This window comes from Tachypleus tridentatus, chromosome 9, assembly GCF_004210375.1.
Source record: "Tachypleus tridentatus isolate NWPU-2018 chromosome 9, ASM421037v1, whole genome shotgun sequence".
NCBI classification, from domain to species: Eukaryota; Metazoa; Arthropoda; class Merostomata; order Xiphosura; family Limulidae; genus Tachypleus; species Tachypleus tridentatus.
The window spans coordinates 157,295,550-157,315,822 of NC_134833.1; the positions used below are offsets into that span (position 1 = coordinate 157,295,550).

Sequence of the window (20,273 nt, forward strand, 5' to 3'; positions counted from 1 at the left end):
AAGCCGGAGCAGATTGTAACAGTTTAAAGTGAAATTAAAGAATGACGAATTAATATGTCAAACACACCATATCTGATATGTCCAATACCGACGAGGCCTTTCGCCTAACACCAGGGCTAACAAGGCTGACTGGGATACAGCAGATATTAGTTGTAGTCTAGGCTTTATCTATATGTTGGTGAGCGATAATTTTATTTAAATAATTACACTTTAGAATTAGGCTTATGAATTATTTGTTTTAACAACAAATCGTGTATTATTAATATTATTTATTAGTTTTACATGAATTAACTTTACTCGTCGCTTAGAACTGGAGCAAACGATTCTCCAGTTTATTATATTACATATTACGATTTGAAATAGCATAAAACTGAGTTAAATGATAATTTAGGTTTAGAAGTTAATTAAACGTTGATATGTGTCAATTTTATGATGTTTGCCAATAAGGCTAATACACACAATTTTCTTTCTTAATACAACTATATTTTAATATACAAACAATAATACAGTTTATAATAACAGTTATTACAAATAATGATTTATATGATTGTGCTAATTTAATCCACACTGGACGCTTATATTCTACTACTGGTCTTATATGTTATTTATAAATTTTCATCATGTTTCCTGATTCTTCTGTCTTTACGTGTCAGTTTGACCGTAGTTTGCTCGTCACTCACGTTGTACCTCACTTCAATGATGTGAGTGCATTTTCTCCCAGAAAAGTCACTTCAGGCTATCTGCTGTGTCTACCGAGGAGAATCGAACCCCTGATTTTTAGCGTTGTAAATCAGTAGACGTATGAGTGTCCCACCAGAACAAGGCTTGAGTAAAATGATTGTTCATTTTGAAGTGTTTGTTATTCCAAGAAGCTTTGCCGATGTGACGACGTTTGGAACAGTTCCGTTCAAGTAAAGGTTCGTTTTTATAACATTTATTTTCATTTTATTCTTTTGACAATACTTCGTTGTTTGGTTTAGAACTGGATACATTTGTAGCTGAAATCGAAGGAGTCGTGCAACCCTTTCATATCGCTATATCGTCTACGAATTGTGAAGTTAGGCTAAAATAAGATGACCCAGCGTGGCCAGATGGTTAGGGGTGCTCGACGCGGGTTCGAATCCCCATCGCACTAAACATGTTCGCCCTTTCGGCCGTTGGGGTGTTATAATGTGACGTTCAATCCCACTATTAATTGGTAAAAGAGTAACCTAAGTGTTGTCAGTGGGTGGTGATGACTAGCTGCCTTCTGTCTAGTCTTAAAACTGCTAAATTAGGGACAGCTAACGTTGCTAGGCCTTGTGTAGCCTTGCGCAAATTTAAAAATACAACAAAAAACGAACAAAAAGTCTTCTGTATATTCTAGAAAGTTAAAACGCCTGTAGATAATTCTAATTGTTTCGTTTACATCTGACACTGCTATGCCATACAGATATAGAGAAAGCTTTCGACACTACGTTTCTTTTAGCTTAAGCTATCAACTATAACTTCATTTAATCTAACCTGATGATATGTTGTTTTCCAAATTTTTCTGAAACCGTTTCGATCTTCAGGTAATTTCGATGAGATCTCTTGAAACGTGGAGGGTTTACTGCTAATAATTCTTTCCAAAATGTTTCCTATACAACTAGTTAGGCTTTTTGGTCAGTAGCCCACTGCTTTATTCCCTGGTTTTCCTTTTAGAAACTAGAGAATAAGTACTTTATTTCAAGAGACCGGGATGTAACCAGACTGTAAGGATTTATATAATAATGCTTATTACGTATTATAATTTATTTCGGACGAGTATCCTATTTATTACGTTACTACTTCAAATAACCGTAATTTTAATTTGAGATTAGTATTTAATTAAATGTTGATATGTGTTAAATTTGTCTAATTTGCCAACAAGATATATACATATAATTTCCTTGTTTAACGCAGATATATTTTAATATACAAACGTAAAAGACAATACGACGTATTATAACTGTTATTACAAATGATGGTTTATATGCAAGGGTTTCACAGACTTACAGACAATACTGATTCTTATATCCAGTCTAGAGCTGAATATTTTATTGACGAACCAGGTCCACGACGAACAAATTACTTCTGAGTTAGTAGTGCCACATCTCGCTTAAGCTAGCTAGCTGCCGTTTCTTGATTGGCCTTACATCAGGTACTGATGAAGATATTTAACGTTCTCATAGAAATTTTAACATCCGATGTAATTCACTGAAGTTGAACGGTTTGTAGTGTCCGAAATTTACAAACGTTCCTGGTCAAATTCTGGAGTTTTTCGATTAATAGACGTTAATCTTAATTATAGCTTCCAAGGCTTATAGCACACCAACTGTAGCCATCCAATAATATTCTCTTCTCTCTTTCGTCTCTCGACTAGCCGCTTTTTATAATAATCACGAAAATTTGCAGAAATTTCGACAAAATTATTGCGCACTTTCGTCAGAGAAGTATTGTTATTTCACACTTTCAATGATCTACAAGTTCCGAGAACAGGCTGGACTTACGCAATACACAGTAAAAAATATACGTCACATGCAAGAAAAACGTCTATACAGAAACAAGCATATACACCAAAATAAATACAACGGTAAATTCATTGCATGCTGATATATGGTCAAACAATTTCTGAGTGCCCTTTTTAAGAAGAAGGTTGCACAAAGCTACACAATGGGCTATCTATGCTCTGTCCACCACGTGTATCGAAACTCGGATTCTAACGTTGCATGTCCACAGACATACCGCTGTGCCACTAGGGGACTAGGAATAACGAATTTTACACCATCTTCACCTGGTGCTTTGTTTTATAGATATGGCTACTTCTAATTTGGTTATTCTCTGTGTTATTTTTCTTATATAAACATTGTTGTTTGAATTTTGTGGACTTGTTGTTTCCAGGAAGCATGAAGTGTATGTTATTTTGTTTTGTTTATTGTATTAAAATAATGGGTCCAATGCCTGGGACATTAAGTGTTTTAAAAGGTTCTTATCAACTGTTCTCTAAAACTATTCACTGTTTGTTCCTTTGTGTTTGGTGGTTTGTTTTAGTGATTTAAATTCTGATATGATTTAATAGTGTTTTCATTATTTACAGATCGTTTTAGTTTTTGACAAAAACTTCTGTCTGGTCGTTTTCAGCAGAAATTATCCATTGTATCTAGTTTTAGTAGTTTTATTCCATTTGTCATCTTGTTTCTAAGAGACTTGAATTTGATATGTCTGTCTTTCGTATCCATAAACAGTTTAGCACGGCATGACCAGGTGGTTAAGGTGTTTGACTCGTAATCTGAGGGTCGCGGGTTCGAATCCCTGTCACACCAAATATGTTCGCTCATTCAGTCGTGGGGCGTTATAATGTGACGGTCAATCCCACTATTCGTTGGTAAAAGAGTAGTCCAAGAGTTGGCGGTGGGTGGTAACGACTAGCTACTTTCCCTCTAGTCTTACACTGCTAAATTAGGGACGGCTAGCGCAGATAGCCCTTTGTAGCTTTGCGCGAAAATTCAAAAGAAACAAATCATAAACTGTTTTCTCAGTCGATGCTGTTTTTCTATCATACCAGTAATTTATGTATGGAGCTGCCACCTGGTTTTGACTGTTGCGATTTAATTTATATGTTATTTGTCTTGCAGTTTAACTAAAGCACTCGGCAATTGTTTGGCACAAGTTATCAATATCAGATGAATTTTCTGCTAGAGTTATTGTTGTTATAATAAACCTAGGAAGTTTTTATATTGTTCCCAGTCTGTTTTACTGTGATTAAAATTTTGTTTTCTCATTTGTTCATTATAATAGATTTCGAGATCGAAGGACATTTAAATTGACAGTCATTCCTATCTCGATCAAATCTAACATTAAAACTTAAACACTCACTGCTAGCATTTGATGAAGTAATACATAAATCTAGTATATCATTATTGGAAGACTCTTGTGTATATGGGTGAGATTATTTAAATGCTACTCTTAACAGTATTCTTCCATTTATTATATTTTATGATAACTAATATGTTTACTCTTTATATCACATAGGTAATTAAATTCTTACTACACTGATTTGATACATTAATAATTATTGTCCCTGATGAAGAATAATATATTAATATTTATTGTCCCTGATGGAGAACAACACGTTAATACCTATTGTCCCTGATGGAGAACAACACGTTAATACCTATTGTCCCTGATGGAGAACAATATATTAATAACTCTTGTCCCTGATGGAGAACAACACGTTAATACCTATTGTCCCTGATGGAGAACAATATATTAATAACTATTGTCCCTGATGGAGAACAACACGTTAATACCTATTGTCCCTGATGGAGAACAACACGTTAATACCTATTGTCTCTGATGGAGAACAACACGTTAATACCTATTGTCCCTGATGGAGAACAACACGTTAATACCTATTGTCCCTGATGGAGAACAATATATTAATAACTATTGTCCCTGATGGAGAACAACACGTTAATACCTATTGTCCCTGATGGAGAACAACACATTCAAGCCGTTGTTATCTTTCGATTGTTTGAGATACGAACACCTAGTAACATACATTCGTTAATCGTTTCTACTTCTGTGTTACAGATAGGGTTATTTTCCCTGTTTAGATTATTTCCATATGATCTATCTTTTCTAACTGATGTATAACCAACACAATTTAAGCTATTATATTTTCTACTTCAAGTGTCGATAACATCTGTCAATTTATAATTGGCGCTCGTAACCTACCGGCGAATCAATAAGGCAAGAATTGCAGACGTTCCCATGACAACGGACTGTTTATTGAATTTATTCGGTTAATAGACTGTTGAGCTTGATATATCGGTCAACCAACGTTTCGTGGGAGTTTCTCCACCTGCTTGGATAATAAACTTCAACACCGATATTTTGGTTAATCGGGTAATAAGCTCCGCCTACAAAGCACGCGCAGTTTCTGATATGGTGTTGTTGTTAAATTCTCCCTTAACATGATTAAAATACGACCAGTTCTAGCATTCGACTGACGAAGGATTATAGATGATTTTAATATTTCGATTTCTTTATTTATTTTTAACTTGGGTAAGTAGAACATTAACTATTAGAAATATGGAAAATAACAGCATAAAAATCAGTTAATTTAACGTCAGCATTTTGTCACTCTGAATTGATGGACTTACAACGCTAGAAACCAGGTTTCGATACCCGTGCTGTAGCTTTGTGCTAGGCTACAAACAAACACTTTGAATTTAAAATTCTTTAAGATATATTTGTAATACAAAAATATTGAGGTTACTTGAGCGAGAAATAATTACGTAACAAAAAAGTTTAAGAAACTTGAATAAACAACTGAAACAAAGAGATGGGACAATTAAAAACCCGGGAAGAACTGGAGAAAAATTAATGTGATAGAATATTAAGCAAGGGGTTAAATGAAAGCAACCTACCCATCTACAGACGGGTTAAAGCCAAAATAAACCTGATTGTAGACGAGATTGATGAAGCTATATGGAATGTATACAGGGATTACAATAGGAAGTTTAAAACTTGCAGAAGGACATTAAAGAAATACAGTAAGGGCGTAATTCTTTAATCGACGAAATTAGAAGCTAAATAGGAAAAGCTTTCCACAAAATAGAAAAGAAGATCAGTGAAAGGAAAAGGGAAAAGAAGAAAAGGTTTGGAAAGTGAATTATTAAACACAAAGAGCCACATTCTTTCTCTGTTGGCTCGAGAGCTCTAACCGAAAACACCATTTAATATCAAGTATACAATATAACTTATATAGTCTACACCTATTACCACTAATTCTGTGCCACCTGCTACTGAAAGACCTCCCTGGAGTATTTCAGTCACTACCAAATCGAGTTCCGTAATTTAGTTGTCCAGTTCGATATTGGCCAGTCGAGGAGCCAACAAACTGTAATGGGAAGGTACCATGGGAGTCGCATCGAGATTAATTTGAAATCACTTCTGGAACGATTGGACAGAATAATCAACAAGTCGTCCATCTTGTCACCCATTTAGAAAAACAACGTCTTTGCAAACATTAAGTAATCTTCCAGCTGAAAGCCATGAGAAATGTTAAACACTAGTAGTTACCTCTCACACAGCTTCTGAGTGTCGCATCAGAACAAAGATCCAGAACAGGGTACAAGGGGTGGAAGAAGCCCTAACTGAAACTGTGGAAGATTCTAAAAGACTTTCCTAATTATCTTACCTGGACGTTCATTATGAAATAAAGGTTTTGTTGGAATTTATAGATGCAATACAGATAACAATATGAGGTTCTGGTTGAAGCAAAGTTTAGTGTTCTTCCTAAATGGAAAATATACAGTTAGTGATGGAACTATAATAGAATCCGTTAAGGTTGTAGATGAACTTATAAATGAATCATGTAGAGGTTACGGAGATATCAGATCCTGCAATATTATTATATCAACTCCTTCAATCAATAGTCTAGAATAACTAAATGATTTGATCAGATGGCCAGTTACACAGAACAGAGGTAATAGATCACTGGATAACAGATGGAACAAGTATAATTTGGAAAGACGTAAACCACAACTGGAATTTAGACTTACGCTTTGATTGACATAACCTGTATGGATCAATTCAGTTCTTTAAAATGTGGCTCTTAAATGTTGAACGTTGCGATTTTAAGTGCTATAAAGCTATATTAGGATCGTAGAATGACGTTCAAGATGATCCTGTCTAGATGGTCGTAGAAGGATATTCAGGATGATCGTAGAAGGATATTCAGGATGATCGTAGAAGGATATTCAAGATGACCTAGAAGGATATGCAAGATGATTGCAGAAGGATATTCAATATGACCCTATCAAGTGATTTGAATAAGAAGATCTTGAAATCAAAGAAGTTTTGTTTTTGGAACATTGAACGTCGTAATAGTGATGATATATTGACATGCCAATTCAGATACAATTATTGTATTGCTTCATACTTGTGTGTGAGAGAAAGAGAGAAGGTAACAGATGATAGTTTTTACTTGTATGTGAACGAATAGTTGCCTCAATAAAACCTATTCGGTCCGGCATGGCCAGGTGGTTAATTCACATGACTTTTAATCTGAGGGTTGCGGGTTCGAATCCCCGTCACACCAAACATGCTAGCCCTTTTAGCCGTGTGAGCGTTATAATGTGACGGCCGATCGCACTATTTGTTGGTAAAGAAAGTAGCTCAAGAGTTGGTGGTGGGTGGTGATGACTAGCTGCCTTCCCTCTAGTCTTACACTGCTAAATTAGGGATGGCTAGCGCAGATAGCCTTTGTGTAGTTTTGCGCAAAATTCAGAAAACAAACAAACAAACGATTTCATCAATCACAACTAGCACGTGTCAGCCGTCTAAAAGACAGATTCCTTAAAATAAACAACACATTTTAGGCATGTATTAAAACAGATTTTCTACTACTGTACTACCTTGAAAGGTTTAATACTGCAGAAACAAAATACGCAGTTAGTGTTCTCTGAAAACCACGTGCCAGTCATGCGTTGCCCTAATTGGCGTATAATATCATTGCCTGTTTGTCTATCTGTTTTCTTATAACAAAGTCACAGGCTATCTGCTGAGCCCACCGAGGGGAATCGAACCCCTGATTTTAAGTTGTAAATCCGTAGACGTACCGCTGTTCTAGCGGCGGGCTTGCATGTTTGTGGTGCTACTTATAATTTATGTCGGACGAGTTTCCAATTTATTACGTTACGTACTGCGATTTCAAATAGCCAAAATTTTAATTTAGAAGTTAATTGGCTATCGATATGTATCAAATTTGTGACATTTGCCAATAAGATTGATACACACAGTTTTCTTTCTTAACACAAATATGCAAACAACAATATGATTTATAATAACAGTTATTACAAATAATGATTTAGATACAAACAATACTGAGTCTTCTGTCTGGTCTTGAACTAAATATTTTATCGACGTTTCACGATGAGCGAATTGATTCTATGTTGATACCCAGGTAAACTTAACTTGACAGGAAGCTGCCTTTTTCCGCTGAAAGTGTATAATATGTTCGTAGGAATTCTAACGTCTGAAATTAATTCATTGAAGATAAACGGTCTGTAATGTTCGAAATCTATAAACTTTCCGGGTCAAATATCTGCATTTTTCCGATTAATAAGGGCTCATCACGGTTGTAGCTTCTGACTGTTGCAAATCAACAATATATAAAACTGTCTCTCCGTGTGTAAGTTTATAAACATTAAGGTAAGGCTCTAGAAATTTCAGTTGTCAACAATGTAAAATATATATTGCTGATTCTTACGCTCGAGAATCTTCTACAAACTTAGAGAATTTCGCAAAAACACATATTTAACACTATAATTTACATGCATTTCTAAATTATATATATTAAACTAAAACATAAATACATAATAGTATTATGCTATGGAGAAAGTATCATATGAAAGTTTGATAATATTTTTTAGTTTAAGCTTGTTTTAAGAAACAGTGGCGTATAGTTAAGATAAACAAAACTGCAGAATTCTACATTATTTGGACGACAATGGGTCAAGGAGATGTAGTCACTGTGGTATATAATAATTGTTATGACTACCAAGTTTGTTATTTCCACCACGAAAGAAGAACAAAGGTTATGTTTTCACCCTTGTTTGCATGTATGTACATATATATATATATGTGTGTGTGTGTGTTTGTTAGCATACTTTCTCGAAAACGGCTGAATAGATTTAAACGAACATTAGTACATATTTGGACTATGGCCCATCTTAAAAGTGAAACATTTTGGAGGATCAAGTACAAAGGTCAAGGTTACCAAAAGGTCAAGAATATTCAAAAATTCCCTATCTGATAAAATGGGGACCTATTTTTCATACTATTTTTGCTCTATAACTCAGTAAAAAACAATCGGAATTTGATAAATCTTTGTGGACATAAGTAAAACATTATATCTCACTTTTCTGCCAGAAATGACTAGTTTTCCTTCATAACGATGGACATAAGAGAAGATTTTCATGTTTTGTTCTTTTATTTGTTTTAGAGGGCCTAATAAGAACAACGTGATCCACTGAGTGTCCCTTTTCTTAGTAATTGTTTAATTTGAGGAAACGAAAAGAAAACAGAAAGTTTACTTGAAAATTCGTCCCAAACGCCAGCAAAACGAGTAACTATCAAGTTTTGAATGAAGACACACTTTAATGTGACACAATATCTGCTTTCCTTAGCCAAAGCTCTCCAGTGGCACGATGATATCTGCGGATTTACGACGCTAGAAACCGGTTTTCGATACCTGTGGTGGGCAAAGCACGGATAGACCATTGTGTATCTTTGCGCTTACCTGCAAACAAACAATTCTTAGTTTAAAATGTATTTAGAAAAGTATCTGGAAGGCACGTAACTTAACAGTCCTGCAGGTGTCGCGGCGCTAGTTAAACACAATCTGTAAACACTACAACTCCTTGATAGTCCTGCAGGTGTCGCGACGCTAGTTAAACACAATCTGTAAACACTACAACTCCTTGATAGTCCTGCAGGTGTCGCGGCGCTAGTAAAACACAATCTGTAAACACTACAACTCCTTGATAGTCTTGCAGGTGTCGCGGCGCTAGTTAAACACAATCTGTAAACACTACAACTCCTTGATAGTCCTGCAGGTGTCGCGACGCTAGTTAAACACAATCTGTAAACACTACAACTCCTTGATAGTCCTGCAGGTGTCGCGGCGCTAGTTAAACACAATCTGTAAACACTACAACTCCTTGATAGTCCTGCAGGTGTCGCGACGCTAGTTAAATACAATGTGTAAACACTACAACTCCTTGATAGTCTTGCAGGTGTCGCGATGCTAGTTAAGCGCAATCTGTAAACACTACAACTCCTTGATAGTCCTACAGGTGTCGCGACGCTAGTTAAACACAATCTGTAAACACTACAACTCCTTGATAGTCCTGCAGGTGTCGCGGCGCTAGTAAAACACAATCTGTAAACACTACAACTCCTTGATAGTCCTGCAGGTGTCGCGACGCTAGTTAAACACAATCTGTAAACACTACAACTCCTTGATAGTCCTGCAGGTGTCGCGGCGCTAGTTAAACACAATCTGTAAACACTACAACTCCTTGATAGTCCTGTAGGTGTCGCGGAGCTAGTTAAATACAGTGTGTAAACACTACAACTCCTTGATAGTCTTGCAGGTGTCGCGATGCTAGTTAAGCGCAATCTGTAAACACTACAACTCCTTGATAGTCTTGCAGGTGTCGCGGCGCTAGTTAAACACAATCTGTAAACACTACAACTCCTTGATAGTCCTGCAGGTGTCGCGGCGCTAGTTAAACACAATCTGTAAACACTACAACTCCTTGTTAGTCCTACAGGTGTCGCGACGCTAGTTAAACACAATCTGTAAACACTACAACTCCTTGGTAGTCCTGCAGGTGTCGCGGCGCTAGTAAAATACAATCTGTAAACACTACAACTCCTTGATAGTCCTGCAGGTGTCGCGGCGCTAGTTAAACACAATCTGTAAACACTACAAATCCTTGATAGTCCTGCAGGTGTCGCGACGCTAGCTAAACACAATCTGTAAACACTACAACTCCTTGATAGTCCTGCAGGTGTCGCGGCGCTAGTTAAACACAATCTGTAAACACTACAACTCCTTGATAGTCCTACAGGTGTCGCGACGCTAGTTAAACACAATCTGTAAACACTACAACTCCTTGATAGTCCTGCAGGTGTCGCGGCGCTAGTAAAACACAATCTGTAAACACTACAACTCCTTGATAGTCCTGCAGGTGTCGCGGCGCTAGTTAAACACAATCTGTAAACACTACAACTCCTTGATAGTCCTGTAGGTGTCGCGGAGCTAGTTAAATACAGTGTGTAAACACTACAACTCCTTGATAGTCTTGCAGGTGTCGCGATGCTTCCTTGATAGTCTTGCAGGTGTCGCGGCGCTAGTTAAACACAATCTGTAAACACTACAACTCCTTGATAGTCCTGCAGGTGTCGCGGCGCTAGTTAAACACAATCTGTAAACACTACAACTCCTTGATAGTCCTGCAGGTGTCGCGGCGCTAGTTAAACACAATCTGTAAACACTACAACTCCTTGATAGTCCTGCAGGTGTCGCGACGCTAGTTAAACACAATCTGTAAACACTACAACTCCTTGATAGTCCTGCAGGTGTCGCGGCGCTAGTTAAACACAATCTGTAAACACTACAACTCCTTGATAGTCCTGCAGGTGTCGCGGCGCTAGTTAAACACAATCTGTAAACACTACAACTCCTTGATAGTCCTGCAGGTGTCGCGACGCTAGTTAAACACAATCTGTAAACACTACAACTCTTTGATAGTCCTATAGGTGTCGCGACGCTAGTTAAACACAATCTGTAAACACTACAACTCCTTGATAGTCTTGCAGGTGTCGCGGCGCTAGTTAAACACAATCTGTAAACACTACAACTCCTTGATAGTCCTGCAGGTGTCGCGACGCTAGTTAAACACAATCTGTAAAGACTACCACTCCTTGATAGTCCTGCAGGTGTCGCGGCGCTAGTTAAACACAATCTGTAAACACTACAACTCCTTGATAGTCCTGTAGGTGTCGCGAGCTAGTTAAATACAGTGTGTAAACACTACAACTCCTTGATAGTCTTGCAGGTGTCGCGATGCTAGTTAAGCGCAATCTGTAAACACTACAACTCCTTGATAGTCTTGCAGGTGTCGCGGTGCTAGTTAAATTCAATCTGTAAACACTACAACTCCTTGATAGTCCTGTAGGTGTCGCGGCATTAATAAGCAGTGCAATTTCATAGTGCTGCTTTTATGTATAAGTCGAATATGCTACTTGGATATTACTTTCTGTCAGATAGCTACATTCCCACACGTAATCTGTCATCTGATATCTTGTTACAGATATCTTGCTTGATTTTCACATTTATAGGATCAATTTATATTTAATCTACAAACATAAATAGATAAAAACAACAACTCAAATTTGGCCAGTGATGTAGTCTAGGGTAATGTATTTACTCACTTATTTAACAGTTAGTTGTCACCGTGCGTCTACCGTGCGTCTACGCTGTCTAGGCTCGAGTCAACAACAAAACAAAAATCTTTTGTTACTGACTTCTTATATTGTGGTTACCACAGCATTGCCTTGTTAGGACTCTAGTCACGAAGAAAATGAAAGTATTATTTTAGTCATTTTTTATTTGCTTAAGCCTGACCAAATCACCACAAAGGTTTATTTGTACCCAGGGGCGTAGAGTTTTTACACCCGATGGGGGAATGATTTTTGCAACCACTTATGTGGACTGTTCAATTTGCAAATTGGTAATCTCTGATTACGTGAACCTGAAAGCTGTAAACATGCAGTCTCAGAGTAATCTTGTTGCCACGATACTTGCATGTATACTTAGGCCTACTGACTGATACTTACGAACTATCGCTTAGATAGAAAAGCTTAGAAGCACGCCTATATTAAAGATGTACATTTCGGCTACTGAAGAAGCCTACATCTAGGCCTAATAATAATAATTTGATTGGTAAGAACATGAGAATCACAAGAACAAACACACAATTTGTAGGCCTGTGATGCAATAAAACAATTCAACAGACTAAACTGTAGGGGGGATGATTGTATGCACCATACCCCACCTAAAATGAAGGAGAATGTATACCCCCATCCCCCCATGATCTACGCCCCTGTTTGTACCCATTTTTCAGCGCTAAATGTAAGTGTTCTTTGTCTGTTAAACACCGAGTTTCGTTAGATCTGGTTATGGGTGTTTAACCTCGTGAACACTGGCATATAACTAACAAGTTGAAATGTTATTATGCATTTAATATTTAAACTACTAGTTTAATTGTTAATTGCACACTATTAACGGCCCGTGTTTTTACTTCATTAACACTAAGATTTTATCGTGAAACAGTCACATTTTTGAGATTAACTGTTATTAGTCAAACGGCACGTGGCTGCGTGCGCAGCGACACCTACGTAAACCAAGCCAACTTAGCTCTTTTAACGAGTATGACGCTAAATGGTATGTATTAGGTTTCGAAAGCATCAAACCCAATCAGTAAACCCTGCTATTAACACGTTACGCACGCTAATCACAGAGGTAATCGGCGATAAACCACTTCCAACAGAAATCGTATGCGTCAGCGGCGCACGAGCACGCGTTGTGAAAGATGCGACGGTTGATAGTCATGTTTGATATTCACTCTTTCTTAACATTTGATGAATTGGTCGTAATGGTTTTCGTGGGAACGGTCGCGAGGGTTTACCTTTTTTAAATGGTCCATTTAAAAGCTTATTGATACTATAACAATATATTGTCATTTCAAGTTGACAGTCTAGGTTACTAGTAATACATTAATTTTACGTTTTTATTACTTATATCCAAGACAATGGAACTTGGCTTGGCCTGATGGTTAGGGTGCCCGATCACAAGCTGAGGGTCGTGGGTTCAAGTCCCGACCCCAAAATTCTCGCTCTTTCGGGTGAGGGTGCGCTATAACGTGGCGGTATTCGTCGGCAAAGAGTATCCCAAGAGTTGGCGGTGGGTGGTGTTGACTAACTGCTTTAATCACTTGAAAACTAGGGACGGCTAGCGCAGATAGCCCTCATTTAACTTAGCACAAAATTCAACAACTTAAAACATTCATATTTCAAAAATAATTATTGATATACAAACTGATAATTTCCAACGATTTACTTTAGGTCTTTGGCACTTTTGTTAAAGACCAGCTGCTCATTAAAGAGGTAAAAAAGACATTACATATACAAAGTAGAATGTTAGAGAAGAGAAAATGTTTAAAAAATATCCTTTCCCTTGTTTCACCAGTGCTGTTTCCAGATGTCTCCACAAACAGATGCATCTGACTCTTCCAGAATCACCATCTGGTCTCGCTTTTCTAGGTCAAGACGGCGTTCGCTCGTGCAGATCATTTGACACGCGTTACATCTTGTTGATACTAAACACGACCGATTCACGTGTCTGGGTTTACAGAACCGATCAAATTGTTTGTATTTAACTTGTACGGAGATGTTTTGGGGCTGTTATTATTTAACACCGAACGATTATTTGTGAAAATTGGCTTCTGAACTACGTTAAATGCTGTAGTTTTAAATTTTAAAAATTGTCCACAATACTCTTTAAAGACGGTTGTTATTATTATTGTAGTGTTATTCAAAGAAGGTAACAGTTATGAACCTGTTTTGTAATGAACATCAAGCCCCACTGGAAGAACATAACGAACATTCGTTTGAACATTATGATACCTGGAGTAGCATTATCAAACATTCCATGATGTGTGGCATTAATGTCAGGGAAAAGGGATACCATATAAAAATCTTGGACTTTTAGAGTATAATACTGTTAGCAGCTTGGACTTTCTTCTGTTGTAGTACTTAAGAACTATTATCACACTGGAGTTTTGTGAAGAGAGCACCAGCTAACCTGAGAAACAGTATTTTACTGGTAACATCGTCCAAGAGTTTAGTTGCTGTGTAGTATTACTGTCTGACCTCTAGACATCTTCCGGTCACTTACACCACGTGTCAGTCTGGTTCTTGTTGTAAATCAAACGTGATTACTTAATGTACAAACGCGATTCATTCTTTTTAGCTTCTTGTGTTCGCATTTTGTTAGAAAGTAGTGGTATTTCAGAAGATATCCAAACATACTAGTGACCATTAGACTTGATAAATCTCGGTTAGCCTTCTTGTTCGTTACAGATTTTCCACCTTTCCCTCTACCTTTGTTCGATTCAGTGCATTCTTTGAGGTGTCACACACAGACTTATGCTGGACTGTGCGTATGTACCTGGTTGGAAGGGAGGGTCGATGTTGCATCTGGTCCTTCCTTGCAGCTGTCTCTGCCTTATGGTGTCACATCTAGCTCACAAGATTCTATTGTTGGACGAATAATAGTGCCACGCGTCTTCTGTCACGAGACACACAGCAGTCTTAACCCGTGTCTTATTGATTGTGTCTTTTTTGAAACAAGACGGGGGGAAAATATATATATATGTATATATATTCGAGTTTTCCCGCCAAAACATGGATGTCGCGGCAGCTGTATCCGTATTACAACTACTTCACGCGTTCTTCTTTGTACGATATGATAATGAATTTTGTATTAATATAGAATTGTTTGTGTTTTTTTCTTCCTAAATTACAGGAGGCTTATTTCACTGAACCGAAGCGCCCTCTTTTCAGAAATAAATTTTTCCAGTATAGTATATCCGCGGTTGTGAATAATGTACGTTTAGTTTTCTAAATATAGTGTTAAAATCAATTTTTCATGGCACTTTTTTTTTTTTTTTGGGGAGGTAATTTTACTTCAAATTATTTATATATTCCTGTTCTATGGTAGCACAAAATTATTTGATTATCCTTTTATTTCTTTAGCGTAAAATAAAAGTTTAGCTAGATTTCGTGTCTACAATTAAGTAATATGAATAATAATAATAATTTGAAGTTTCATGCTTCTGAAGACTTGAAAATAATTTTAGTGATCAAAACAGATTTAATGGGCAGTAACAGGTGTTGTGTTTTTTGTTTATTTCGGATTTTGAAAAGTCTATCCGAGACGCGCACAACGCAACAGACGATCGAGTATCGTCGCCGAGTGCTAGCACGGGCGAGAATTAATCTGTTGAAGAGAAACCCCATGTTCTCGGTCACCAAGAAACTAAATTTGTGAACTATTTTAACTTAGTTTTTTACAGTAAATTATTACATGCAGCACAATTCCATTATGTTAACGTTTAGTATTTATTGTGTAAACAGTTAAAGGTTGAAAGAGGCGCACCCCGTATACCTTTAAAAATCTTTCGAAAGGAACGCTTCACCGTCAATTTTTTTAAAATGATTAACAGTTTGTATACTACGTCAAACATTCTCAGACTTTTTAGACATTGCATCTTTCCTCTGTAATACGTTGGCGCCCCCTTCAATGATACATATACCAATAAAATATATATACATAAATGCGCATAATTTTCCATGGACAACAGTTTTAATAAGACGTGTAGTAACCCTTTAGGCGTGTATGTATTTTCGGTTATATCACGCCCAAAGTCAGATATTTCATGTTCAATGTCAGAATAAGCTTCAATTTGTATATTACCAATATTCTCCTGTATTTTAAAAAAAGTGGTTCGATCTGATGCTATTTTACATACGTGTTCTTGTAGAAATTAAACAGTTGTCTTTGGAACAGCAAGAGACGCCATGTTGGATACGAATCGGCGGCTAACATCGACATCTCTACAGATTAGATTTTGTCTACAGAGTTTGTTTGCTCACTTTGCATTTCTATCGGACAATTCAAACCGCATTATCTGGTCGCCATTTTTGAGTATGTTCGTGTCGGGACAATGGACAAAATACACTAGGAGTAATGGAACAAAGTAACAAGGGTTATTACCCAGAATTCAGTAGCAGGGTAAACAGAATAAGGGTAAGGAGCAATGAAATCATAACAGTGACATTAGCCAATACCAGTACCTTTTTTTATGTGATGTTCACTATTTAATGTTTCAACTAAACACCAGCACAGGAAGTGAAACGTCTTATCTGATCTCCCCAAATTCCGAAAAGGATATGAATCCCAATAAAGCTACGATGAGATTGAATCTGAACCTACCACGTCTGAAAACATCTACAACTTGATGCCGAAACGAACTGTCATGGGTATAATATTGGTAGCATTTGTAAAATTATTAAAAGTACTTAAGGGGGAAGGAAGAGGTCCGCCGAAAACCTGACCCTCCCAGGCCCCCCGATGACTGAACATCATCGATTCACAACAGCGGCCACTGACGGTATCAGAGACCTCGGATAGAGGAATCTAAAACTTCAATACTAGTCTTGACACAATGCCTACACTACGGACATGTCCGGAGGTCACCACAACACACAAAGGATACCAAACTCATAGTGTTCTAATTGTAGTAAACAACATACAATAAACTACAGAGAATGCTTGAAACACAAAGAGATCAAATCTGTGACATACACCAAAACAATCAAACTATAGAATTTAACACAGAACATGAAAAAAAAACCCATAGAAACTTAAATACAATACACGGAGACAAACCAGAGAAATTAACATACAATACACAGAGACAAACCACGGAAACTAACATAAAAAACACAGAGACAAACCAGAGAAACTAACATACAACACACGGAGACAAACCATAGAAACTTAAATACAACACACGGAGAGAAACCATAGAAATTAACATACAACACACGGAGACAAACCACGGAAACCAACATACAACACAGGGAGACAAACAACAGAAACCAACATACAACACAGGGAGACAAACAACGGAAACCAACATACAACACAGGGAGACAAACCACGGAAACTAACATACAACACACGGAGACAAACCACGGAAACTAACATACAATACACGGAGACAAACAACGGAAACTAACACACAACACACAGACACAAACCACAGAAACTTACGTGCAACGAAACAAATAACAAAAACTAACGCACAGCACATAGAAACAAACCGCAGAAAAAATTACACAACAAAGAAACAAATATATTCATAACCCCAGAAAATAACCTTATAATGGAATCAAACACAGAAATACATCATATCTATTATTTTATATCACATTACAACAATTCATGGCTTTCGTTCTTAGTTAACATTAACAGGACAACTTCATTAGTATTGCAGCTGGGAAAAAAAAATTACTTTCTTTTTGTTCCTCTGGATTACTGATGATGGAATTATGATGTTTGTTTTGAATTTCGTGCAAAGCCACATGAGGGCTATTAGCAGTGACGGACTAGAGGTAACGTAGGTGGACATCACACACCACAATCAACTCTTTGGTTACTCTTTTACGAATGAATGGTGGGATTGACCGTCACTTATAACGCCCCATGGCTGAAAGGGCGAGCATGTTTGATGTAACAGGGATTCGAACCCGCGACTCTTGGATTACAAGTCGAGTGTCCTAACCACCTGGCCATGCAGGGCAAGATTCATAATGATCCCAAAATGCTTGATAAATACTTCCTATTACTAGGTTCGTGTTTTATTTTATCATTAAGTTTCGTTTTCCGGTAAACGAGTCAATAACAAAGGTACAAGTTTCAATATGTATATGTTATAGACAGTGATCACGACCTCGAACCCAGCATAATGAACCAAGTGGTAGACCAAACTTACCGTAATGAACCAAGTGGTAGACCAAACTTACCGTAATGAGCCTAATGGTAGACCAAACCCACCATAATGAGCCTAATGGTAGACCAAATCCATCATAATGAGCCTAACGGTAGACCAAACCCACCATAATGAACCTAACGGTAGACCAAACTTACCATAATGAGCCTAACGGTAGACCAAACCCACCATAATGAACCTAACGGTAGACCAAACTTACCTTAATGAGCCTAACGGTAGACCAAACCCATCATAATGAGCCTAACGGTAGACCAAACTTACCATAATGAGCCTAACGGTAGACCAAACCCACCATAATGAACCTAACGGTAGACCAAACCTACCATAATGAGCCTAACGGTAGACCAAACCCATCATAATGAGCCTAACGGTAGACCAAACCCACCATAATGAACCTAACGGTAGACCAAACCCACCATAATGAACCTAACGGTAGACCAAACTTACCATAATGAGCCTAACGGTAGACCAAACCCACCATAATGAACCTAACGGTAGACCAAACTTACTTTAATGAGCCTAACGGTAGACCAAACCCATCATAATGAGCCTAACGGTAGACCAAACTTACCATAATGAGCCTAACGGTAGACCAAACCCATCATAATGAGCCTAACGGTAGACCAAACTTACCTTAATGAGCCTAACGGTAGACCTAACTTACCTTAATGAGCCTAACGGTAGACCAAACCCACCATAATGAGCCTAACGGTAGATCAAACTTACCTTAATGAACATAATGATGAACCAAAGTTACAATAATGAACCTAATGGTAGACCGAACTTATAATAAATCTATTGGTAGAATGAAATTCAATTATAAAAAGAAACGAACTTGGATAAATATATTAACATCCTCGATAAATTATCACCAGAATTGACAAGGGACCAGTGTCAACTATTGATAAACAATATACCACACGTACAAATAATATATTACGGGTAATACTATCAACTCTACAACAAACAAACTAAAACGACTATGCTAACAAAACGACAAATACCTCACAAAAAAGTCGCCAAGTTCCTAGAACACAAAAAATAAAGCATTCGGAGAAAACGACATCCAAGCCTTCGTCTTCAAGAAAGGGTACTCTGTTTAACCGTTTAACAACAGTTTAATATGTTCCTCGACTCAGATTATTCCCCAACCTTAAGAAAGTAATACAATGTTTCTATGGGAAAATCAACCAGCAAATGAATTTTGTTTTGGAATTTCGCACAAAGCTATTCGAGGGCTATCTGTGCTAGCCGTCCCTAATTTAGCAGTGTAAGACTAGAGGGAAGGCAGCTAGTCATCACCACTCACCGCCAACTCTTGGGCTACTCTTTTCCAAAGAATAGTGGGATTGACTGTCACATTATAACGCCCCCACGGCTGGGAGGGCGAGCATGTTTGGCGCGATGCGGATGCGAACCTGCGACCCTCAGATTACGAGTCGCACGCCTTAACGTGCTTGGCCATGCTGGGCCACCATCAAATGAACCAGAAAGTTAGAGTCCAGTCAGGACATAGGCAAAATGTTAGAAAGAATAACCATTAGATAATAGACTCTCCACTTTTCTAGAAATAATGTCAATATTACGTGTAATATAAAATGGTTCCAGAAAATGTTGTTAAAACACAGCTAGATTAACTGAAACTACAGTAAGTAGCTTTCAGTCAAAAAGAAATGCAGTTGTGGTTGTTCTTGATGTACATCAATGGTGTCCGACACGGTTATTTCTCGCCACATGTGATGAAACTACTATTGACCTGTGGCGAAATGGTGCTTTACCTCTAAGTAAATAATTATATGTTTTTCTACCCCTCTATATCTCTAAAACGTCAATTAATGTTGGTCGTTTTCTGTCACGTGGTTAAAATGTTAACGCATTCCCCACAGTTTTGGCGATTATGAAACATTTTTGGACACCACTGCTGTAGAGAAAGTTTTCGACAGTAGGTGGCACAACGGTCTGCGATTCCACACAAAACAAGCTTTCAGAAATAGAAAATGTATAGTAAATGTGGGCGCCACCTACTATCTCCTTTGTTCCTTAGGTAGATGTTCC

At 37.5% G+C, this 20,273-nt stretch overlaps 1 protein-coding gene across 5 annotated transcripts in view; it reads left to right on the forward strand.

Annotated features, from left to right (window-relative positions):
* The window catches only part of LOC143226757 (uncharacterized), an 87,155-nt gene that overhangs the window by 48,596 nt on the left and 18,286 nt on the right, over positions 1-20,273 (forward strand). For 2 of the 5 annotated variants that reach the window (XM_076458140.1, XM_076458144.1), the window contains exon 2: positions 654-917. The exons of the other annotated variants lie outside the window; for them this stretch is intronic. The gene's annotated coding sequence lies outside the window, so the exon portion shown is untranslated. The remainder of the gene's footprint in view (positions 1-653; positions 918-20,273) is intronic. 5 annotated transcript variants of the gene reach the window in all.